Below are 27,360 nucleotides of genomic sequence, written 5' to 3' on the forward strand. Positions count from 1 at the left end.
GAATTGGCTTTTGTAGTCTGGTCTGCCCTGTTCCCATGATGCACTGGGCCAGGGACAGACTAATTTGCATACAGCCAGGTTCTGAAACTGGGATGGTGCAATGAGCTAAAAAACGGTGTTGGATCTAGCCCTGATCTCTTGACTGGGTGAGAGTATTCTGCTTAATTCAGAGACTCTGTCCATCACCACCCCTTGTTGTAAATATTTTTGTCCACCCTAAGCGTGGAAGGGTATACTCAGATGTGAGTCCCTTGCTCATTGCACCATCAGGATTCAAGCAAGCCGGGCCGAAGACGGCTGAAATGCCAGAAACCGGTCCCCGGAAGCTTGTTTCCTTCCCAGTGTAAGAATTGGCTTTTGTAGTCTGGTCTGCCCTGTTCCCATGATGCACTGGGCCAGGGACAGACTAATTTGCATACAGCCAGGTTCTGAAACTGGGATGGTGCAATGAGCTAAAAAACGGTGTTGGATCTAGCCCTGATCTCTTGACTGGGTGAGAGTATTCTGCTTAATTCAGAGACTCTGTCCATCACCACCCCTTGTTGTAAATATTTTTGTCCACCCTAAGCGTGGAAGGGTATACTCAGATGTGAGTCCCTTGCTCATTGCACCATCAGGATTCAAGCAAGCCGGGCCGAAGACGGCTGAAATGCCAGAAACCGGTCCCCGGAAGCTTGTTTCCTTCCCAGTGTAAGAATTGGCTTTTGTAGTCTGGTCTGCCCTGTTCCCATGATGCACTGGGCCAGGGACAGACTAATTTGCATACAGCCAGGTTCTGAAACTGGGATGGTGCAATGAGCTAAAAAACGGTGTTGGATCTAGCCCTGATCTCTTGACTGGGTGAGAGTATTCTGCTTAATTCAGAGACTCTGTCCATCACCACCCCTTGTTGTAAATATTTTTGTCCACCCTAAGCGTGGAAGGGTATACTCAGATGTGAGTCCCTTGCTCATTGCACCATCAGGATTCAAGCAAGCCGGGCCGAAGACGGCTGAAATGCCAGAAACCGGTCCCCGGAAGCTTGTTTCCTTCCCAGTGTAAGAATTGGCTTTTGTAGTCTGGTCTGCCCTGTTCCCATGATGCACTGGGCCAGGGACAGACTAATTTGCATACAGCCAGGTTCTGAAACTGGGATGGTGCAATGAGCTAAAAAACGGTGTTGGATCTAGCCCTGATCTCTTGACTGGGTGAGAGTATTCTGCTTAATTCAGAGACTCTGTCCATCACCACCCCTTGTTGTAAATATTTTTGTCCACCCTAAGCGTGGAAGGGTATACTCAGATGTGAGTCCCTTGCTCATTGCACCATCAGGATTCAAGCAAGCCGGGCCGAAGACGGCTGAAATGCCAGAAACCGGTCCCCGGAAGCTTGTTTCCTTCCCAGTGTAAGAATTGGCTTTTGTAGTCTGGTCTGCCCTGTTCCCATGATGCACTGGGCCAGGGACAGACTAATTTGCATACAGCCAGGTTCTGAAACTGGGATGGTGCAATGAGCTAAAAAACGGTGTTGGATCTAGCCCTGATCTCTTGACTGGGTGAGAGTATTCTGCTTAATTCAGAGACTCTGTCCATCACCACCCCTTGTTGTAAATATTTTTGTCCACCCTAAGCGTGGAAGGGTATACTCAGATGTGAGTCCCTTGCTCATTGCACCATCAGGATTCAAGCAAGCCGGGCCGAAGACGGCTGAAATGCCAGAAACCGGTCCCCGGAAGCTTGTTTCCTTCCCAGTGTAAGAATTGGCTTTTGTAGTCTGGTCTGCCCTGTTCCCATGATGCACTGGGCCAGGGACAGACTAATTTGCATACAGCCAGGTTCTGAAACTGGGATGGTGCAATGAGCTAAAAAACGGTGTTGGATCTAGCCCTGATCTCTTGACTGGGTGAGAGTATTCTGCTTAATTCAGAGACTCTGTCCATCACCACCCCTTGTTGTAAATACACACAAAGAACACATCGTCAATAAAGCGATGCCAATTGGTTATCCATTGGGAAAACGGATTGTTTTTATAGACAAATGTTTCCTCGTATTTTGCCATAAACAGAATTGCTAATTCTGGAGCAAAGGGGCATCCCATGGCCACTCCTCCTGTTTGAAAGAAAAATTCCCCATTGAAATTGAAGTAGTTTTTTTTTAGCGCAAATTCTGCACGTTTTTTTATGAACGATGTCGGCACCTTGTGTGGTCGTTCACGTTCCTCCAAATATACTTCAAGGACATTGAGGCCTTCCTCCTGCTGTATTTTGGTATACAGGGACGTTATGTCCATGGTTACCATTAAGTCACTGTTTCTGTCAAACTGGATGGTAGTAAGTTTATTTAAAAAATCAGTGGTATCTTGTAGGTATGATCTAACCTGATGCACAAAAGGTTTTAGAAAGAAGTCCACAAATTTGGAAATTGGTTCTAATAGGGATCCACAACCTGATACTATTGGGCGGCCAGGGGGTGCTGAAGCATCCTTGTGTATTTTTGGCAATACATATAAAATGGGTGTTCTCGGATGTTTTGTTCTCAAAAATTCCAGTTCTTTTTTTCCTAGGAAACCCTGTGCGGCACTTTCATCCAAAAAGGCAAATAATTCGTTTTTTAGGTCAGATGTGGGGTCTTTCGGAATTTTCCGATAACATGTTAATTCCTCCAGTTTTCTGGTCATCTCTTTTATGTATAATTCTTTGTCCCAAATGACTATCGATCCACCATTGTCGGCCTGTTTGATAATGACAGAAGTGTCTGCTTTCAAATTGGTTAGGGCAAAAAGTTCAACTTTTGAGATGTTGTATTTCATCCATTTTTTGTTGTTCTCCATTTGGGTTATAGCTGATAACACAGTGCGTTCGAATGTGATCAATTCTTTTGGGATTTTGTTGGTTGGAGGACAAAAGGTTGATTTCTGCCGTAAACTAGTTGTTTCCGTTGTCATTTGATACGTATTTTCTGCGAAAAATAATTTCAACCTTAATTTCCGGCAAAATTCAATGGTCTCAGTTTTTAGTTTGATGAAGTCTGTATGTTTAGAAGGAACAAATGTTAATCCTTTGCTTAAGATGGATTCCTCATCTTTTGTTAGAATTTTCCCAGATAAATTAAATATGGGTGACGGCATTAGTTTTTGTAATTTTGCCGTCTCGTTGACATTTCCCATGGTTGGGGGGTGTTCCTTGTCTTGCCTCGTTGTTTTGTCTGGCCTCTGCCTAAAAAAGAACCCTGGTGTTGTTGCTGGAATCCTTGGTGTTGTTGTTGGTGACCACCTCTTCTATTATAATTGCTTTGGTGGGTGGGATTGTCCCCTTCACTCGAGCTTCCTGATGACGATGTGTCCGAGAAGGTTATACATTTGTTGTAGGATCTACCCTGGTATTGTGCTAGATGTTTTTTTGATTCAGGTCTGGAATAAAAGTCGGCTTGAAGAAAAGGGTATACTTTTTCTAAATTGAAATTGAGTTTATCTTTTTCGAATTGTGCCGTCTTTTGGTTCACGGTGTAGTCTTTAAATTCTCCAATGTCTTTCTGGACCTTTTCCAGTAAGGTTTTGGCATCCGTGATCAATTGGTTGGTTGAGATTGCAGTTTCCAGTGCTTGAATTTCCTCCAATTGTGTTTTAGACAATCTCTGTGCCGTTTCTATGGTCAATACCATGAGATCTCTACTACATTTGGTCTCAATATAACTATAACCTTTTTTGTATATGGGGTCCTCGGTAAAAATGACTGGAATATTTTTAACCTGTAGTCCACCCGGGATAGTCCCACCTCTCAAATGCTGTAAAAGAAAATGACCATGTAGGTCCGTCCGAATTTGCTTCTTCTTTAACCTTGTGAGTTTGTCTATCTCATTTTGGTTCTGAGCCGAGACACTTAGTGATGCGGACACGACTCGTGGAGTAAGTGCGAATCTGCGCATTTTATCAGCAATCACCGCCGCCTCCAAACCGGCAAAACCGGAGTGATTAATAACCCCTCGTATACGTTCCTTTCACACAGAACTGTCACCAGTGAAGATTAATGAACGCAAGGAAAATGAGGCGATAGATTCTTTATTTGTATACAAAGTGCCTGAGCTGCCTGAATCAGGTAAGCGGCGCTCCCACTTCCGCGGTTCTTAAACAAGAGACACTCAGGGGTGCCACTAATCAGAGGCATGCAAGTGTTCCCCTTCACAGACAGGCGAGCCAGGCCAGTCCGGCAGCACATTGCAAATCCCCAAGTAAGTCAGGGGCACGAATGAAAGGGTGCTTGACATGATGCGTGATTTCGTGAATGTATCTCTGACTATGGTATTTTCCAATGTGTTTCTTTAGATTGGGATCACAACTCCTCCAGCTTGTTTTGTCGAGCGCAAGGTAGGTGAGGACACTCGAGTTTTGGGGAAGGCAGCGTAGTGATAATTAATTTCCCCCCCTCCAATAGATTTAGTTTTTTCATTACAGATTGGTCCTGAAGAGAACTACGCAAGAACGGTAGTTCGAAACGCGTAGACCCTTTTTATAGCCAAAAAAACTACAATTGATTTATTAACAAGGGAATCATTGTACATATTCAATTTACTGTGATAAAAACATTGGCTTTTGTTGCTGGAGATTGATTACAGCATTTTTCGAATCATTTATGTTTTGTTGTTAGCCGGTGTGGTTTGTAGTGGATTGAGTGATGTATGAGTTAAGACTGAATGGTGAGGAAGTTGTATTATATTGTAAATATTCAACAAGTTTGTTAACATTGTATATGTTATTTGTCGTGCACTCCAGGTTTTTAATATTTGTAGAATATGTGTGAAAATTACTTTCAAATAGAAGTGTTTAATTGAAAATACAATGAAATTAAAATAAGCGGAATTCAATTCATCAAACATATTGTTTCAGTCGTATGTTCATTCAACTAATGTTCAATTTGAAAAATTAGTGGCATTTGCAACTGTTTTGTTCTTTATACAATTGTGGCAAGCAATACCCGTGGGAGCCCATACCCAGTGGTTTTGTGTTCATTGCTAATTGCAGACAACAGTCTGTGTGGTCCTTTTTCCCAGTAGAATTAGCTGAATAAGGATTGTGAGCCAGCGAGCTCGGTGGTCCACTAGTGAGTAGACATAGAGGTGCTACACTGTGGTTTCATCATTGTTGTGTAAGTGTTACCTGGTGGTGTAAGTGGATACAAGGTTGTCATAGTATGTCTGAGAATGAAGCTTTTGCGTACAGCGAAGAGCATATAAGAAATTTATTAGCTGCCCCCCGTTATTCGTGTCTGCATCACTAAGTGTCACGGCTCAGAACCAAAATGAGATAGACAAACTCACAAGGTTAAAGAAGAAGCAAATTCGGACGGACCTACATGGTCATTTTCTTTTACAGCATTTGAGAGGTGGGACTATCCCGGGTGGACTACAGGTTAAAAATATTCCAGTCATTTTTACCGAGGACCCCATATACAAAAAAGGTTATAGTTATATTGAGACCAAATGTAGTAGAGATCTCATGGTATTGACCATAGAAACGGCACAGAGATTGTCTAAAACACAATTGGAGGAAATTCAAGCACTGGAAACTGCAATCTCAACCAACCAATTGATCACGGATGCCAAAACCTTACTGGAAAAGGTCCAGAAAGACATTGGAGAATTTAAAGACTACACCGTGAACCAAAAGACGGCACAATTCAAAAAAGATAAACTCAATTTCAATTTAGAAAAAGTATACCCTTTTCTTCAAGCCGACTTTTATTCCAGACCTGAATCAAAAAAACATCTAGCACAATACCAGGGTAGATCCTACAACAAATTTATAACCTTCTCGGACACATCGTCATCAGGAAGCTCGAGTGAAGGGGACAATCCCACCCACCAAAGCAATTATAATAGAAGAGGTGGTCACCAACAACAACACCAAGGATTCCAGCAACAACACCAGGGTTCTTTTTTAGGCAGAGGCCAGACAAAACAACGAGGCAAGACAAGGAACACCCCCCAACCATGGGAAATGTCAACGAGACGGCAAAATTACAAAAACTAATGCCGTCACCCATATTTAATTTATCTGGGAAAATTCTAACAAAAGATGAGGAATCCATCTTAAGCAAAGGATTAACATTTGTTCCTTCTAAACATACAGACTTCATCAAACTAAAAACTGAGACCATTGAATTTTGCCGGAAATTAAGGTTGAAATTATTTTTCGCAGAAAATACGTATCAAATGACAACGGAAACAACTGGTTTACGGCAGAAATCAACCTTTTGTCCTCCAACCAACAAAATCCCAAAAGAATTGATCACATTCGAACGCACTGTGTTATCAGCTATAACCCAAATGGAGAACAACAAAAAATGGATGAAATACAACATCTCAAAAGCTGAACTTGTTGCCCTAACCAATTTGAAAGCAGACACTTCTGTCATTATCAAACAGGCCGACAAAGGTGGATCGATAGTCATTTGGGACAAAGAATTATACATAAAAGAGGTGACCAGACAACTGGAGGACTTAACATGTTATCGGAAAATTCCGAAAGACCCCACATCTGACCTAAAAAACGAATTATTTGCCTTTTTGGATTATAGTGCCGCACAGGGTTTCTTAGGAAAAAAAAGAACTGGAATTTTTGAGAACAAAACATCAGAGAACACCCATTTTATATGTATTGCCAAAAATACACAAGGATGCTTCAGCACCCCCTGGCCGCCCAATAGTATCAGGTTGTGGATCCCTATTAGAACCAATTTCCAAATTTGTGGACTTCTTTCTAAAACCTTTTGTGCATCAGGTTAGATCATACCTACAAGATACCACTGATTTTTTAAATAAACTTTCTACCATCCAGTTTGACAGAAACGGTGATTTAATGGTAACCATGGACATAACGTCCCTGTATACCAAAATACCGCAGGAGGAAGGTCTCAATGTCCTTGAAGTATATTTGGAGGAACGTGAACGACCACACAAGGTGCCGACATTGTTCATAAAAAAACGTGCAGAATTTGCGCTAAAAAAAAACTACTTCAATTTCAATGGGGAATTTTTCTTTCAAACAGGAGGAGTGGCCATGGGATGCCCCTTTGCTCCAGAATTAGCAATTCTGTTTATGGCAAAATACGAGGAAACATTTGTCTATAAAAACAATCCGTTTTCCCAACGGATAACCAATTGGCATCGCTTTATTGACGATGTGTTCTTTGTGTGGACAGGGTCTGAAGAAAATCTAAAAAATGTCCACGAATGGCTCAACAACAGGGTATCAGCGATCCATTTCAGATTGGATTATTCACGAGACAGGATGCCATTCCTGGACGTGGAAGTATACCCCTCCATGGGTGGTCTAGTGACAACGCTATATAAAAAGCAGACAGACCGCAATAAAGCATTACACTTCGGTAGCAACCACCCGCGGAGCCTCAAGGAAAATTTGCCCTATGGGCAGTATCTCCGTATTCGCCGCAATTGCACGGAAAAGCAAGAATATCTAAGGCATGCGGAGGTCTTGACCAACAATTTAAAACAACGAGGATATCCAAAGAAACTCCTCAAGAAATCCTGCAAAAGAGCTTGGTGGACACCGAGAGAATGTTTGTTGGAAAGGAGACCGAAAAAGAACACGGACAGAATGGTATTTATATCAACGTTCTGCCCGAATTCAAACACACTAAAGAAACTAGTTAAACAGAATTGGCACTTGGTCAAAGATCTAGACCAAATGTTTCATAAGGAACCCCTGTTTGCATTTAGAAAAAACCATAGCATCTCTAATCATCTGGTAAGAGCAGCACTACCACCGATAAAAAAGCCAGACTTACGAAATATGCTACGCTTGCCTCCCATTCAAGGCCACCATAAATGCGGCAACTGCTCATGTTGTGATTCTATGAAAGAAGGCAAAGTATTCTCACACAGTGCAATTAATTGGAAACACGAGACTTTCTCCAATTGTAGAACGAGGTATGTAGTGTATGGAATTTTATGCCCATGCAACCTCTTATACATTGGGAAAACCAACCAAGAGGTTCGCGTAAGAATACAACAGCATAAATCCAGAATTAAAAACAATGTTGCCAATGCCCCATTGGTGAATCACTGGAAAGAAAAAAATCACCAAAAAAATGAATTAACCTGGACAGTTATTTCCAGAGTGGAGAATGACACCAGAGGAGGCGATTTGGATGCCAAACTAATTAAAAGAGAGGCAATGCTCATTTTGAAATTCAACACTGTGTTTTCAGGATTAAATGAACTGTCTGAGATTTTCAAACTATAAGCCCTTCCAGCAAGCCATGAGTGAAAATCAGCGCAACCATGAAGAGAATTATCATCGCGGTATGCACCATCAGATACAAGACGCTATGCACAAAACCATAAAGTTTTTCCACGATTCCAACATCGTTGCATTCACCATCAAATACAAGAACAATAAAGTTTTTGTTCAATTTCAACATCATTAATGGCCCGAATGTCGGGAACTACACCACCCACAATCCCAAGTGGACCAGGAAGTGCTAACATTCAGTGCAGCGTCCGGACGCCCAGTGACACAGACGGGACCCAGCCACGACTCGTGGAGTAAGTGCGAATCTGCGCATTTTATCAGCAATCACCGCCGCCTCCAAACCGGCAAAACCAGAGTGATTAATAACCCCTCGTATACGTTCCTTTCACACAGAACTGTCACCAGTGAAGATTAATGAACGCAAGGAAAATGAGGCGATAGATTCTTTATTCGTATACAATGCGCCTGAGCCGCCTGAATCAGGTAAGCGGCGCTCCCACTTCCGCGGTTCTTAAACAAGAGACACTCAGGGCTGCCACTAATCAGAGGCATGCAATTGTTCCCCTTCACAGACAGGCGAGCCAGGCCAGTCCGGCAGCACATTGCAAATCCCCAAGTAAGTCAGGGGCACGATTGAAAGGGTGCTTGACATGATGCGTGATTTCGTGAATGTATCTCTGACTATGGTATTTTCAAATGTGTTTCTTTAGATTGGGATCACAACTCCTCCAGCTTGTTTTGTCGAGCGCAAGGTAGGTGAGGACACTCGAGTTTTGGGGAAGGCAGCGTAGTGATAATTAATTTCCCCCCCTCCAATAGATTTTTTTTTTTCATTACAGATTGGTCCTGAAGAGAACTACGCAAGAACGGTAGTTCGAAACGCGTAGACCCTTTTTATAGCCAAAAAAACTACAATTGATTTATTAACAAGGGAATCATTGTACATATTCAATTTACTGTGATAAAAACATTGGCTTTTGTTGCTGGAGATTGATTACAGCATTTTTCGAATCATTTATGTTTTGTTGTTAGTCGGTGTGGTTTGTAGTGGATTGAGTTATGTATGAGTGAAGACTGAATGGTGAGGAAGTTGTATTATATTGTAAATATTCAACAAGTTTGTTAACATTGTATATGTTATTTGTCGTGCACTCCAGGTTTTTAATATTTGTAGAATATGTGTGAAAATTACTTTCAAATAGAAGTGTTTAATTGAAAATACAAAGAAATTAAAATAGGCGGAATTCCATTCATCAAACATATTGTTTCAGTCGTATGTTCATTCAACTAATGTTCAATTTGAAAAATTAGTGGCATTTGCAACTGTTTTGTTCTTTATATTTTCTCTCAGAGGCATACACAGAAGAAACAGTTGTGCGTGTTTACAATAAGAATTTATTGTACAGTTGTTCTTCTTGTGTAAAATATATGCGCTGCTACAACTGTTACACAGTAGCAGAGATATAGGATGAGTAGTACAGTGAATAAAAAGGGATAGTACTGTTCTACCATTCTGCAATAGTCATGAACATATACATGAATATAAAAGGCATTTATAAAATAAAGCGTATGCTCCTAATATGCCTGTCTAGATGTACCTAAGTGTACCTAGCATGTGAGTAGGTGTGAAAGAGCCAATAAGCCTTAGAGCATAATAGTCTAAGAGCAAAGAATCCTGCTAGGATTTAGTCGAACCCCATTATCTGAATAGTGGGAGTGTGTCACTTCCTCCTGGATTCGAGTTGGACACCCGCGAGAGATGATTAGACCACTGTCAGCTGGAGCTACTGCATGTCGGAGCTTCAGCGTCTCTGGGCAGTGTGTCGGCCTTGAAATCTTGGTTTCCTCCCGCCTATTGATAGCAAGAGGTGCTGTATTTATACAGTCCATGTGCGTGTGTTAGCCATTGTGCAGTATGAGGATGACGTTGTGGATTACATCTTGTGCATGGATAGGAGAGGTGAAGTATACCCTTGAATATTGTTCTCATAAATTATTCATATGTGCTAAGAATGACGCCTTAGCAATATCGAATGGGAAAACACCACCCTCTGCAAAGAACTAGGTGAAAGGTTTAGCCCATAAATTGTGTCAGTCCTTATAAGGCGTTCACTCCCTATAAGGCAGTAGGTCCTTATTAGGAGTTATGTCCTCATAAGGGTCGTTCATATGAAATGAAGGGGAGATGATGTAGGGAAAGAGTATGATGTTTTCTGGACCTATATTAGGGTACCAATATGAAATAAAACACCCACTCCACGTAATACTCAACAATAATAACAGACAATTTGAGATACACATTTATAACGCTGTCAGTGCATAAGATTATCAAAGAGTCATTTAGAATGTTTCTAAAAAACATAAAAAATTAATTTAAAAACAGTTTAGAAAACAAAGAAAAAAATGTTCTTTGTCAAAGTTTGATTTCGTAGTAATGTTCCGCAAATCACAGTTCTAAATGAGTTTGATCACACAAGTTGAATTACTGCAAGCGTACGTAGAAGGCCATACTTTCTGAAAAGTGTCAATTTGAAAAATGTTATTTTGAAGAAAAGGGGAAAGAAAAAGTTCTGAATTCGTTCCCAGTACACGGTGAGCCAGATTTAGATTAAATTTCCTGGCTGGGAGACATAACATTATCGCTGCCTGCTACCACAGGGGACAAACACTGCAGTACCTCACATAGCACATCAAGGGTGCATAGATGAAACTCCTCACTGTCAATAGCAGTTGGAGATGCAGCTGATGCTGTAGTCGATACCTCAGTGTCAATGCTGGAGCTGAAATTCAACTCAGTGGAAAAGGGCACCTGCGGATCCTCGAGGAATTCATATGTCAAGATGGGAATATGCTGAGGACACAGTTGAGCTTGGGATTGCAGCGGTTCTAGCCTGGAGTCTAAGTCCACTGGCATCTTCATTAGAGGTGTCAGAAAAATGTCCAACTTGCATTCTCCTCCACAAAACAGGCATCGGAAAACAGGTACGATGCAGTCTTTGAAGACTCGTCTGAACGATAAGAACCAAGAAGCACTTAGTTCTCGAAGGCGAGGTGCACCATGCGCTCACGGTAATATCTCTCCAGGAGAGCTTTTGCAATCTCACTGGCGGTTGGTCCGTCCATTGTGTAGCAGGTAAACGACAATTAGGATTCCAGCTATTCTGAGCAGGATCAGAGGTAAACCCCTGAAAATGCTTCCAAATACAGAGTGTATAAAGTTTGGAATAACTCCGAGGATTGTCTGGAAGATGCAAGGAATCATGACCCTATGGTCTTAAATAGGTGTACAATGCCGCTCGTACATGAAATATTAACCATACGACCCACCATTTCTATGACATGTCAAGGGCGGTTAGTATGTATTAGCGTCTGTATCTCTGTCGAGGTTCTTGCAACTTGAAGTTCAAAGGTTTTTAGAGCTGAGGTTAAGGGTACAGTCTGCTGTAAAAGCATGGCTTTCATTCTACTCAAAGCATCAAACTGTATAAAAGAAACATTCAGTGAAGGCCATAGCAGCGCCTCACTGACTATATTTGTTGGAGAAAACAATACTTGCATACAGCAAGTAACCCTGGTGTTCACGGTGACCAGATAGGCAATGCTCGGAAGCATCCCACAGCAAGCTTGACCATTCAGCATTAAGTAACTCCCATTCGAAAGTAAGTCAAACACTGGTGTGATCACGACAGCTGGAATCCCTTTTATGTGGCAAGACAGATTCACAATTGAACCATTACAAGCTCCGTGCAAAACGATATCTAGGCACATGAGAGAACCGCTTAAAGCATTCTTGCAGTTCGTACCACTAAGAAACACTTCTCAAACCCCACTCCGGCATTGAAAACTATATGGTAAATCCTAGGATTTTGTATTCTTTACCCAATTTTTCATATCTGCCTACCTGCCTTCGCTCAAGGCAATAGTGAAACTGAAATGTCGTGACCGGGAGAGTGATTTGGCCATGAAGTAGCCATTCTGTTGATGGTAATTCTGCCACTGTGAATGGTAGCCTTCCCAGTTTTTCAATGTGCAGCTTTGTATCTTTAGCCCCCCTTTGTGCCATTTCTATCTGTGTATCAGTTAGATTGTATTCTGAAAACAGAGATATACTGTTTATAAAACACCAAGACATAAACCTGCACACAAAGACTGCAGCGTCCAGCTCAATAACATATTATAACGTAACTGTGATTGGCTGTGTTGTAATATGGCTAGATCCTGTTCCAGTATGTCAATAGCAGTTGATACAATGTTGCCCAATGAATATATCCCGGAGCTCAAAGTTGGTAACCCATTATCCACCACAGCTAAAGTTTTTTCTAAGTTTATACGGTCTATTTCCCGTATTCTCTCTGTGGCTTCTTGTTGGTAAATCTTCCAGATTTCATTATATTGCAGCATAAATGCCTGCATATATGAAGCATTTTTGACGTAGTTTCCTAGGTCCTAGTAAAAAGTCCCTAAGATCCATGTCATGTGAGAGTAAAGATAAGTGTTGTTTCGCTTCTGCAAGTGTTGAGGTTTCCAGACAATCTAGGCACAACTTCTCAACACTTTTGGATGTCACTACCCCTGGATGTTCTCTCTGTACATAACGTGGGTCTGGCCTATGCATGCTGAGTCCCTTGGTGATGTTCAGGAACCGTTTATGACATGTGTTTGTGACCAAGGGCCAAACCACCAACTCCTACCAATGTGGGGCGAAGCTATTGTACTTTAGTATGTCATCAACTGTTGCCCCTTCCTTTATAGAAGAATTCTGCCACCCATGTGTTGGTGTAGGAAACCTTGGAGTGCTCAGGTCCTTTATCTTGGCTAGTCCAATACAGGATGTCTGTTGCACAGTATCATTAAAAAACATCATCTGCTGTGGAATGAGGCATGCTCTAAATAGTGCATCTGTACCCTGGACTTGATTGTCCCTCGAACCCCAAATGTATTTCGCGTCAATTTCTTCTTCCCATAGGTTGAAATCCGGTTCAGACAATTGGGCCAAAAAGGAAGCAAAGAAAATCTGTTTTGTATTTGTCAACATCATTTTCAGTGCTGATATTGGTGCAACCTTAGAATAAAATGAGGCTGTATCTGTTGTGTTAAACCCTGAAAAGTATGAAAATGTCTGTGCACATGCTTGTGAACTACTTTGTTGGTGGTGTTGTGTAATGTTCCCACTGATGGTATTCAAAAACATTCCTAGTTGAAATGGATTTATGCAGGAAATGACGACCAAAATGTTGGTAACAGTACAATTTTTTATAGTCTGAAGAACTCTCTAACATTTCATTATTAGAAAATATAGCAATTTTCTCTAAATCAGATAACAAGTTATTTACTGTTTCAGTGTCCCAATCATCAGAAAATGTGCTGGAGGTAATGATATCGCTTAATGATATTTTAAATACATGGTTCATTTTAAAAAGTTTGGTCGGGCCGAATATGTTGAAATCAATCTTGTCCCATACTATACTATACCATCGGGTATAGGAACTGCTGTAATGTTCACTGATGACAAGTCTCTTTGTTCATGATGCAATGATGGATGTGGCTTCAGTAGGATGTTTACCTTTTGGGCTGTGGAATTTCGTTGAAGAAAGTGTCCATTAATAAGCATACTAAAAGTTAGTACTATGCACAGCCAGAAAAGAAAAAACAATATCCCAGAAATTTCCCAGAGTTTAATGCAAGGCGATACCAGGTATGTCTTTTGAATAAGGTGAAGAAAGTTCTTTAATTGTTGCTGTAATGGTGTTTTGACTGGCATAGTTTTCAGCTCCCTTGGATCCAGAGAAAGCGTATCAAAGTTAATGAAATAGCCAGAAGCAGTCGATCAATTGTAGGAATTGCATCAGGATTAGTTGAAATGTTATTTTCCTCTTGGCAATGCATGTTGATGTAGATGTCCCTAGTAGGTCTAATTGCAACTTGTGAATTATTCAGATTTTCATTTTGAATTTGAATGCCTGGTTCAAGTGGAACAAGTTCCATAGCATTATTGCTTAGTTCTTCATTCCTTACAGGTGGCTCTTCAAATGTGATGAGTCTTTCTGTTTGAACTACTTGGATTGTAGTTAGAGGAGGGCGTCTGCTACAGCGCGGTCCACCAGGCCTACTGTTTAGTATCGGCCGCATAGTGTGATATGATTAATTCGATTGAGACAAATCTTTTCTCCTTGTTTTCCAGCAAGAGGCGGGAGCAGCACCGTTCTTGTTTGTTGTACGGCAAGGACTGGTACATGTTTTCTCTATGAAGGGCCAAATTCCTTTCGGGCGGCAATTTTCTCTCTGACCAGATCCTCGATTTCTGGGATCCAGACACGTCTTGCTTTGACTACCTTTACTTCCTCACTGGTGGTCTGCTTTAGACGGACATTGCTTTGTTTTGTCCTGGATTCATTTAGATCCTGTGAAACAGCCAAACGATCATGGATGACAAATGGTTTTTCATCCACCACTGTGTCTTGACAATCAAGATCAGGTACCCACATTCGTGTCCCAAAGAGGACTTGATGTGGAGTGACATCCCATAGAGAGTTTCTTGGCTGGTTGTTTAATGCCCGCTGTACCCCATAAAGGTGTGTGACCCAACTACCATCCCTGCCTAATACCCTAGCTGTTGAAGATTGCTTTAAGTCCTGTTTTTTTCTCTCCACAACTAAATTTCCCTCTGGATGGTATGGAGATGAGAACTGCAATGCTACGCCCATTCCTTCCATGGCCTCTTTGTAAGCCCGAGAGCTACATGCAGAGCCGTGGTCAGAAAGTAACGTGCTAACTGCGTATGTGCCAATAAAGACTTGCACATCTTTGATAACAGTCTGAGCATCAGCTGAGCACTGAGGTCATACCCATAGGAATCTCGAGCATGAATCCACTGCAACCATGATATATCTGTAAGGTAAGCCCCGTCCATGTGAGAGGTGTGTCTGATTTTAATAAGGGCTTCTGTGCCAGGTGTGCAACGGTGGAGCCTTTAATCTGCTAGTAGAAGTTGCAAGTCAAGACATAGGGGGCCATTATGATGATGGGCAGAACGACACCGCCTGACCGATGGTGGTGATCCGCCGACCATAACTCCCCACCCGCTTGCCATATACCGCCCGCCATATTACCGCAGCAGGGGTACCGAGGTGGATGGAAAGACCGTCTGCAGCTTTTCCGCCGGCAGGCAATCATCACGATTGCCTGCCTGGCGGAAAAGGCCCACTATATGATGGTGGTGCATATTATGATGTGTGCGGTGTGGATGCTTTTCCATGGCAGAGACTCCGCCATGAAAAGGTATGTGCAGATTGACTTTTGGGGGCCCGTTGGGGCTCCCTGGGGGGTGGAGGGGTGGGTGGCTACACTGAGGAGGGTACCTGTGGTACCCCCTTCATTGCCATATACAAGGTGGCAGGCTCCGTGCGGTGCCTGTCACGTTGTGCATTGCAATGTACAACATGCGCCTTTAACATTGCAGCGGGTGCTGTTTACAGCTCCGCCCGCGGCAATGTTAAAGGCAGGAATGCGCCCGCCAGTGTGGAGGGCGCATCCTAATTTGCCCAGTGGGACCGCCGCACCTCTGGCGGTCGGTCCTGTTTTCTGTTACGGTGGCGGGCGGACTTTAATTGGGCCCATAGTCTTTAATTTGCTTAGTTAACCCTGGCCACCAATAGCACTGTTTCAGTAAAGAAATAGTCACTGGAACACCTGTGTGTGCAGAGCCCAAACCCTCGTGTGCAGCTATTATTAAGCCTTGTCTACGATCCACATTTGGTACTAATCTACACCTCACTCCAGGAATCTGTGAATATGGAATGTTTTGTGCATCTAACTTGTAGGAGTATTTGAGTGGAAATGTTTGAGGTACTGCTGTCCTGCCTTTGCTGAAGCATTGACAGCCACCATAATATCTCCATATATTCTCATTTTTTAATGAGTTAGTGCAGCTATGGAAGCCGTGCGAACAGCCTCCTTTGCAGCTTCATCAGCCAATGAATTCCCTGCAATGTGAACGCCTTCACATTGATGGCTCAGTGTATGGATCACGTGAGTCCACGGTAGCTCAGCTTTCAACTCTGCTACCTATTCCCAATGCATTTTATGCATAATTGTGCCACCTTTCGCATCTTTGAACCCGTTTTCTTCCTAATGCTGTAAGTACTCATTGTACGACTGTACACAGTAAAAGGAATCACACATGATTAGTGTGGGGAATTTGTGATCCGTATTTACAAGTGCCAGTATCAGTGCTTTTAATTCTGCCAACTGAGCCGTGCAGTCTTCTAGAGATTGCGTATTTGTGCAACTAGGATGGAACTTGCCATCACGCATGCGACCTTCAACACTAGCACATGCAAAAAAATATTGCTGCTTACTTCCTATGGCCAGTTGCGCAGATCCATCAGTATAAATAATATATTCATACTGATCGAGAGACAAGCTTTCATTTGGTTGAGGATATTCTTGTTCATATTGCAGGAATGCCTGTGTTTTTAAACTTGGATCAAATCTGTATTCAATGTATGTTGTAGTAAGAGAATTAGCCCATTGTATCCATCTGGGATGCAACGCTTTCACATTTGGGATGCTGGCCTTTGTACCAGCTTCTAAAGCTGGTACCGAGGTTACGACAATAATGCGTTTCCCCTGAGCCAATGCTCCTTCTTTTGCTACAGCAGTCTGAACGGCTGTCAGTATTTTTACTGTTGAAGTAAAACGCATTTCTGAATTCGTGTACAGGTGTGATTTGTATGCGATTGGTACTATTTCCCCTTCATTGAAGGTCAAATAAGTGTACCCGCATTGACCCACAATTATTCGGAACACTGAGTGGCGTATGTTTAAGCGTGTTTGGAAGTGTTTGGAAGCAATATTGTCATCCTGGAGTAAACAAAGAATATTAGTACATTCTCGTGTCTAATCTCTGGCTGATAAGTCAGGTTTTTTTAAGTCGTAGAAAGGTTTTACCCTTTGTGCGTAATCTAAAACGTATGTCCTGCCGAAATTTAGTTATCCCAGTATTGATTTTACATTTTTTAATGATTCAGGAGGCTGGAGCAGCGCACACTTTTCAAAAAAGTTAGCTGCTAGACTTTAGCCTTCACTTGACAGCTCATATCCCAAAAATAGGACATTGAGGTGGGCTATTTTCGATTTTTTAAAGTTGAATTTGTAGCTTTCTTTGGCAAATCCCATTACAATGGTGCTTACCCTGGTCAAGTGCCTCACTAAGTCGTTGTCCGTTACATACATATCTTCCAATTAGGACAACGCTTCTTCATCATTTTTTTTAATTAACTCTATTACTCTTGCTGAAAATACACCGGGGCTGTTCCTATACCCTTGGGCTAGTCAACATAATTGTCGTTGGGACAGATACCTGCTTTAAGGCGATATATTTTAGCAGAAAAATCCATTTGAGATATCCAGTGTGGTTTTGTATTTTGTGCCCATAATGTTATTCATTAATGCAGCACTATATGCATTTTGGACAGCAAATGTCTTTGTGCATGAGTTTAAATGTCTGTAATCTAAAACTAGACAATATGTATTATCTGGTTTAGAGACAGGAAACAAAGGATTGTTCATTGGAAAGGTAAATTTTTCAACTACACCCGGGTATTTAAGTTGATCTTTGATCTCCCTGATCTATTTTTTAGCTTCGAGCTTTATTGGATATTGCATCTGAGTATTAGGTGAGACTTTTAACGGGATCACGTGGTAGGTTGAGTTCTCATCCCACCCAGCATTATTTTTGTACAATGCTGGAGCTTAGGCTTCTGTCCACGCCTGTGCATATCTATGTCTAAGGTGAATGGGAACATGATTGGAAAATGCAGGGAAAAGTATACTTTTTCCCTGGGGCACTCCATTACGAATGCTGGTAGCCAATCTTGTTCTGCTAACAGGATTTCATAACCAGATGATAAGTTCTTTCAAAAAAGACCTTTTACTTTCCTGGGCTTCCCCCCCCCCACCCGGAGTGTTATTTCATATAACTTATGTGGGACGCTCACCCTGATGTCTGATGTTTGCACAATGATGTGATCATTCAAGTTCGCTGTCACCAGAAATTCCTTCATGTCTGGAGAGTTATTGTTACTTCTGTCACACTGTCTAGCATCATCAAAGCCTATTCCCCATTTAGAAGTTGTGTCCTCAGAATTCTGGGCATGTCTGATTTTCAGACCTGCAACTTTCTTTTTCTTAACCCCTTCCATGCTCATGACAAGGTCAGCTCGTCATGCAGTGCACTGGAGCTTTGCTTATGATGAGCTGACCTTGTCATGAACAATGGGATTTTCAATCAATCAGCACCCCGCGGGAATTGCCTTAGCACCAATGTGGTTAAATTGAGGTTTTTAATTTTGCTTATCTTCTTTTTCAGAAGTAAAGTCTTGAGCCAGCTGCTTGTCTCTGGACTGTGTGTGCTCCTCTCTGTTTTCTGACTGCCCTTCTCTTTCTGAGCTTTTCTTCGAGCTGTGAAAGGAACGAGAGGAACGTGTATCAGTATCCTGATTCCTGTCAGGTTTCCTAATGTTAGCCCTATTCCTAAGGTTGTACCTCTTTTCAGAGGGCTCCTGTGGAGGAGACCTACCACAGGACGGAGATCTCTTGTCTCTAGAATTTTCTTTTTTAATATCCCACTAATTTTTAGAAGAAGTAGGTGACTGCTTAGAAGTGCCCTTTCTGGGACTGCCCATTAGTTGAGGATTTAAAGCTTTTCCAACCAAACTATCCCCGCCTAATTCTACAAACGCAGTTTCAATTAATTTGGGTAGTTCATTCTCCTGAATTAATGGAGAGAGCTCCCTTAGGAGTTGATGGATTGCCACTGATGCTGCTTCCCTTTTAATGTTAGCTCGTATTATGGTCAATACCTGTTTGTAGTTATTTAATAACTTCATCCCATGTTTAGGGCAAGTACGGCTCCATACTCATTTTGTATTTGCCTTAACACATCTGGTATTACTGCTAATAAAGGAATACCAAGAGTTCTGGTATATATGGCAGCAAAGACTGTGCCCCAAGAGGATACAATCCTCTAGCTGAGGTGTAATCCCCATGGGCAAGAAGATTATTAACATTCTGTGTTTTTCAAAATGAAATTGTATTTGGGAATACTGCTTCTAACTTTTTTCTGGGCGACCCAGAAAGGAATTTGTTCTATTTTTGTGGGCACGTTGCCCATTACCACGTGTAATGTCTATGGAGTAACTTTAGTACCTGTGCTCAGTGTAGGAGCTGCATTAGGTGTAATTACTGTAGGTTGGACTGCTAGAGTCCTCAAGTCGAAGTGTGTCATGTTTCTGTAAAGTTTTTGTTGAAAAAGCAGTTCATCACGTGGCATTGTGTCAATGTCAGGATGTGGTGCATAGGTCGCTAATATCAGTCTTGTTGCTCCTGGTCTTCCTAAAGGACCAAACCCTGCGCTTGTTGTACCATGGGGTAGGGCACCATTAAATCAGAAAATTTTTTCCTGGTAGGTAAGCAGAATCTCAATTGTCCGCAAAAAGAGTGTAGACCACTGGAGCTTCTTTATGTGTGTAGTAATGAAAAGTATTTGTAATGGCATTTGCTGCTGGGAATATAACCCATGAGTAGAATACCTCTGTTTGATAATCTTTGTGTGCCTCTATCACAAATATTACTACACCTCCTCTGAGTGGTAACCCATTTTTGACGAGTTTAACTGTCAATGTGTATCTTACATTGGGTGCAATCTGTATTGCTTTGGCATAGTCTACTTCAGACTGATTTAGTGCCTGGTGAATTAGGTTTAAAGCTCCTTCTTTGTTAGCCATTGTGTATAGAACAGATACTATTTTTCCAAGGAAATTAGGATAAGGTTTATGCACAATTTGGGAAAATTCCTTCAACCTTGATTAACCAAAAGCCAACTAATAGGATATTTTGCCTACTCAGCTGTGGCAGAGTTTTGTGCCCACCCCCTCCAGAGGTCTCTGGTTTTCGAAAGTAGGGTCTCTGAGAATAAGCACGACTGAGCTACTCAGACTCTACTGTTAAATAAGTACCAAACGTTGGTGGCGCCATGTAGTTTAGTTCCTATAGTACCCTTCATACAGGACCTGCACTGTTTTTGGTTAACATATTTTGTGGGTCTGATGGCAGAATGACTCTGTGCAGGCCTGCCGAGTATGTTAGCCTCTTTTTGCATTAGCTAGCTCACAGTGCCACTAGAATCTCCTTTTATGAGAAAGATTCGTTTTTGGCAACCTCAACACACAACAAACCTTGATTCCTCAGACTTGTGGAAACAATATACTACTTTTCACCCAGTCACTCATGCTTGCTTATTTTCTCTAGGAGAGATACACAGAAGAATCAGTTGAGCATGTTTACAATAAGAATTTATTGTACCGTTGTTCTTCTCTTGTAAAATATATGCACTGCTACAGCTGTTACACAGTAGCAGAGATGTAGGATCAGCAGTACAGTGAATAAAAAGGAATATTACAGTTCTACCATTTTGCAATAGTCATGAACACATACATGAATATAAAATGCATTTATAAAATTAAGCGCATACTCCTAAGATGCTTGTCTAGATGTACCTAAGTGTACCTATCATGTGAGTAGGTGCAAAAGAGCTAATATTCCTAAGAGCCTAAAAGTCTAAGAGCCAGAAATCCCACTAGGATTTAGTCGAACCCCATTACCTGAATAGTGAGAGTGTGGGACTTCATCCTGAACTCGAGTTAAACACCCCGTGAGGGATGGTAAGACCACTATCAGCTGTAGCGACTGCATATTGGAGCTTCAGTGTCTCTGGTCAGTATGTCGTCCTTGAAGTCTCGGTTCCCTCCTGCCTAGTGATAGTAAGAGGTGCTGTATTTATATAGTACATATGCGTATGTTAGCCATTGTGCAGCGTCAGGAGGACTTTGGGGATTAAACCTTGTGCGAGGATAGGAGAGGTGAAGTCTAACCCCGGGTATCGTGCTCATAAATTATTCATAGGTGCTAAGGATAACATCATAGCAATATCAATTGGGAAAACTCTACCCTCTGCATGGAACCAGGTAAAAGGTTTGGCCCATGAAAGGCATCAGTCCTTATAACGCATTAAGTCCCTATAAGGCAGTATGTCCTTATTAAGAGTTATGTCCTTATAAGGCTCGTTCATATGAAATGAAGGGGAGATGGTGTAGGGAAAGAGTACGATGTTCTCTGGACCTATATAGGGTACCAATATGAAATATAACACTATGTACTACTCTAATCCCCTAGACATTACCTTTGCACTCATACCATCACCAATGCATTAGCTATACACTGGTTCATTCACCCAGTCCTCCAATCACCCTGTCGCAATCTAGGCACTCCTCTAATCACTTAACCAGTACCCATGCACTTATAAAATCACTAAGGCACTACCTATGCACTTATGCAATCACCCAGGCACTACCCTAGTACTCCTCCAATTACCCAGATGGTACCTTTGTTCTCATGGAATCACCCAGGCACTACCCCTGCACTACTTCAATACACCCAGCCACTACCCCTGCAGTCCTTCAATCACCCAGCCACTACCCATGCACTTATATCATTATTCAGGTACTACATTTCCACTCTTCAAATCACAATGGCACTATCACTGTAATATGTAACCACTCACCCAGTGCCCATGCATTTATACAATCACCCAGGCAATACCATCACACTCCTTCAATCACTCAGGCAGTACCACAATACTACTGCAATCAACCAGGCAGTACTGATGCACTTATAAAATCACCCAGGCATTACCTATGTATTCCTCTAATCCCTCAGCCATTACCCTTGCACTCATGCAATCACTAATGTATTAGCTATACACTGATTCAATCACCCAGGCAGTTCCTATGTTCTCCTGTAGTCCCCCAGATACTACACCTCAACTCATGCAATCACCCAGATATTATGTATGTACTCCTCTAATCACTCAGGGAGGTCCAATATACTCCTGTAATCCCCAATATTACCCCTCAACTCATGCAATCACCCAGACATTACCTATGTACTCCTCTAATCCCTCACCCATTACCTCTGCACTCATACATTAATCCATTAGCTATACACTGGTTCAATCACCCAGGCAATACCCTTGCAGTCCTCCAATCACCCTATCAGGATATATGCACTCTGCCAATCACTTAGCCAGTACCCAAGCACTTAGAAAATAACTTTGGCACTACCTATGCTCTTTTGCAATCACCCAGGCACTACCCTAGTACTCCTCCAATCACCCAGGTAGTACGTTTGTTCTCTTGCATTCACCCAGGCAACACCTGTGCACTCCTTCAATCACCCAGCCACAACACCTGCAGTTCTTGAATCACCCAGCCACTACCCATGCGGGTATATAATTATCCCGGCACTACCTTTCTACTCTTACAATGACACTGGCACTATCCTTGTAATTAAGTAACTACTCAGTCACTGCCCATGGATTTATAAAATCACCCAGGCACTACTTTTACACTCCTTCAATCTCTCAGGCAGTGCCACAATACTACTGCAATCAACCAGACACTACGTATGTACTCCCCTAATCACCCAGGCATTTCCTACGTACTCCTATAATCCCCCAGGTATTACACCTCAACTCATGCAATCACCCAGACATTACCTATGTACTCCTCTAAGCCCCCAGAGAGTACCTCTGCACTCATACAATCAGCAATGCATTAGCTATATAATGGTTCAATCACCCAGGCAAAACCCTTGCACTCCTCCAATCACCCTTTTAGGACCCATGCACCACTCCAATCACTTAGCCAGTACCCATGCACTAATAAAATCTCCCAGGCAATGCCGTTACACTCCTTCAATCACTGAGGCACTACCACAATAGTACTCGGATCACCTAGGCAGTACCAATGCGCTTATAAAATCACCCAGGAACTTTCTATGTACTCCTGTAATCGCCCAGATATTATACCTCAAATGATGCAATCACCCAGACGTTACCTATGTACTCCTCTAATCCCCCAGACATTACTTCTGCCCTCATGCAATCACCAATGCATTAGCTATACACTGGTTGTATCACTCAGGTACTACCCTTGCACTCCTCCAATCGCCATGTAAGTATCTATGCACTCTTCCAATCACTTAGCCAGTACCCATGCACTTTTAAAATAAATCTACCTATGCACTTATGCAATCACCCAGGTACCACCATTGTACTCCTGCAATCTCCAAGGCACTATTCTTGTTCTCATAGACTTATACAGGCACTACTCATGCAAATACCCAGGCATTATCCCATCACTCATGCAATAAGACAGGCATTACCAAAGCACTCCTTCAATTATCCAGCCACTACACATGTACTTATGTTATGACCCAGGCAGAACTCTTGCACTCATACAATCACCCAGGTTCTATCTATGCATTGTTCCAATCAGTCAGGCACTATCCATGCATTCTTCGATGTGCCAAATCAGCAATTGTGCATTTCTGTAATCACGCTGACATTATCTTTGCACTCATATAATCACCCAGGTATTACCTATGGAGAAGTGTGGCTCACTGGTTAGAGGAGGCAGACCTGGAAGCAGAGGTCAGCCCGGGACCAGAGTTCAATTCCCGGCTCGGCGGGGTCTTGAGTCCTAAAAAATGTCCATGCACTCGACAATTCTCGCTCCAGTGCCTACTCGATTCACGGGTTCACACTCTGCGACTCTGGGCAATAGCTTGCTTAATCTCCACAACGGCCCCTCGCGGTGGGATGCCTGGCTTTCACCTTGCGGATACCCTGCCGGGGTTATTTCACAGGGGAATACCAGGACAGGTTCCCTAAGCAAGCGCTTAGAAACCGCTTGGTGATTTGCGCTAAATAAATTCCTGTACATTCACATTCATTCTATGCAGTTCTTTAATCACTCAGACTGTACCCATGCACTCCTCCAATCACTCAGGCACTACCCATGCAGTCATGCAATCACGCTAGCATTACCTATGAACTTCTTTAATCACTCAAGTAGTACTCAGGCAGTCCTCTCATTTCATAGACACTATCCCTGTACTCATGTAATCACTCAGGCACTATCCATGAAGTTATCCATGCTGTCAATCACGACTTGTGCATGCATTTTATTTACTGATGCACTCATTAAATCACTCAGGCAGTACTTATGCACTCATGTAATGAGCCAGTTAGTATTCATCCTTTTCTGCAATTTCCCAACTAGTATTGCTGCAATCATACAAATGCCTAGACACTACTGTAGTACTTATTCATTCATGTAGACACTAATTATACAGTCATCTATGCCAATTCCAATTCCAATAGCTTTATTCAATGAGTTAAGTCATAAAAGTGTTTACAAAGTAAATAAAAAAATCTACATACAAAACATTTGGGTTACACATCATAAAAAATGGAAATGGGATGTGTACACTTTTAAAAAGATCGTTAAAAATGTTATTACAATTTCGTTACAATAAAACATAATTTAAAACATTTTGAAATTTACATCTTTCCTTCCCATTTTAGACATCTTTTGCCCTTGTTGTGTCCTACATCTCCTCTAGTAGCTCGGTTAGTGAAATTAATCACTTCCTTGCTTATCCTCACCTAACCGTAGGCCATTAGACCACCCTAAATAGTTTGCCAGGGCTATTACGATTGTTGCTGATGTGTTAGTCCTTAAGATTCTGTCGGCCTCACTAGCCCTTCTTGTGCCCAAAAGCGTACACATTGGTGACAACCAGACACGGCGGGGAGCGGCATAGCCAGCACAAACAAAAAGTAAGTGAGCCATAGATTTGATGCCGGACTTGCATACCGGGAATGCATTATCGCTGGGTTTATGCCATCTAGCAGTAGTGCTCTTACTGGCAGTGTGCCTACCCTGAACTGGAAATACAATTTCCGATAAAGCGGTTCTGTAGTTAGACCCCAGTAAGTTTCCAGCCTCGGGGTAACTTTATGTTTTAGAAATAGGCAAGCAAAAGAAGATGGCTCTCTATTTCTCTGTGTATTTAGCTGGATCCAATCCCAATATTTATCCTTCAGGATCTTCTTTGAGGGAAAGATGGAGTTTATTGGGTCATTCTAAAGTGAAATCATACTGAGACTGGATAACATATCTCTAACGACCCATAACCATTTTATGTGGTATAAAGTGTCAGCCCTTATTACATCTTTGAACCCGACCGCCTTTTCCGCAAGCTCAGGTGTAATCCAGAGTCTTTACCAGTACAGTAGGGGTCGAAGCTCAGCTATAGCTGCAATGGGTTTTCTCCCAAGGCCGTATAGTAATGGACACGCTATTGTACTTTGTGATAGACTGGTAATCTTCCTCAGGAACCTATTTTCTGACGATGAGAGGATGGATAGGTTCTCGCAGCCCCAGATTTCCTATCCATAAAGGGCTGAGCTGATGACTTTCATATTATAACTCCCAAGTACCAGGCTAATGGGCCTAGTATGCGATGTATTATGTTCCGTGTGAAGCACCCCCGACAATTGCCTGTGTTTAAGGATTCCATGTCGATCTGGTGATTCCATTTGACGTTGTCCTAAATGTTAACCCCTAGATAGGTAAACTCTTTAACGTCATCTAGCGGCCTATTATTCATTTGGATGCCCCCCTTATAGGCCCTACATGTCTTAAAGGCCATTAGCTTTGTTTACGACACATTGACCTCTAAGCCCCGCTGTAGACAAAATTCCTCAAAGGTATTCATGGCCTTATCCATGCACACAATCTCTATGTCTACACTTACGCATTCAATTAGTTAGTATCCAATGTCTCTTGCAATTGAATAGACATTACCCTTGCACTCACACAATCATCCAGCCACAACCCATGGAGTAATGTAAACACTGAGAAACGTATGTCTTAGCTTTAAGTCTTAATGTATTATGGAAACCATTTATACATATTTCTGTAACTTTTGGTAGCAATATCATATATTAAAGTAATATACAAATACATGTATACTTGTGTTTTATATGTTTAGTATCTGCAGATGCATATTATGTCTCAGAATACATGTGGAAGTAGAGCTATACCTTAGTTACAACACCTTGCAGACCTTAAAACTTGACATATTGCTTTTCAGATTTGTAGCTGATAATGAAAATTATGTGGAATACTTGAAGTGCAGCTTTCTACAGACTTATACAAAGCATCTTTATAATTGATTATTCTCTTAATATGCCGTAAACCTCACTTTTGTGCTGCTGCTCCATCGTTCTATGACTACAATACAAGTAATCTTTCATATGTCTCTGGTGTAAGTCTCACAATCTTCTTAAAAACATACATGCATATGTCTTTACCTTTTGGTAGTAGTATCGTATACTCAAAGAAACACACAAATTGATTTATACTTGTGTTTTGTATGCATCGTATGTTCAGATGTATAAGACATATCACAAATCATGTGCAAGTTTATACATATCTTAAACAGAACATCCCAAAGACGTTAAAAGTTGAGAGAGTGTACTTCATATTTCAGAGACACTTAGACTTCTTTAGTGCACTTCAAGTGAACTTTTCCAGAGAGTCTCACAAAGTAACATACTAGTAGTTAGGTAATGAACATAGTCCAAATAAATAAAAAAGAAGCAGGAGAAGTGCAGACAGGAGGAACAGAGGTGCAGAAGAAAGCAAGGGAAGTGCACAAACAGGCAAAAGAGGTGCAGAAAGATCCAAGATCAGTGCAGAAAGAAGCAAAAGAGGTACAGAAGGAGGCAAGAAGTGTGCAGAAATAGTGATGAGAGGTATAGACATTTGCAAGAGAGATTTAGAAAGAAGCAACTGAGGTGCAGAAGGAGACAAGACAACTGCAGAAAGAGGCAAGACAGTATCTAAAATTCAGAAGCGAGGTGCAGTAAAAGGAAAGAGGATTGAAGACAATTCAATAGAAATACAAAAAGAGGGGAGAAAATATAGAATAAGGTAAGAGGGGTACAGAAAGGGAAACAGAAGAACAGAAAGAAGCAATAGTAGAGGAGAAAAAAGTAAGAGCGGTGCGGAAAAAGGGAAGTGGGGTAGAGAAAGAGGCAGGTGAAGTACAGAAAGAAGCAAGAGAGGTACAGCAACAGGCAAGAGAAGTACAGAAAGATGAAAAAGGGTAATAGAAAGAGGCTACAGAGGTGTACAAAGAGAA

The sequence above is a fragment of the Lissotriton helveticus genome, chromosome 7 (assembly GCF_964261635.1).
Source record: "Lissotriton helveticus chromosome 7, aLisHel1.1, whole genome shotgun sequence".
Classification (NCBI taxonomy): Eukaryota; Metazoa; Chordata; class Amphibia; order Caudata; family Salamandridae; genus Lissotriton; species Lissotriton helveticus.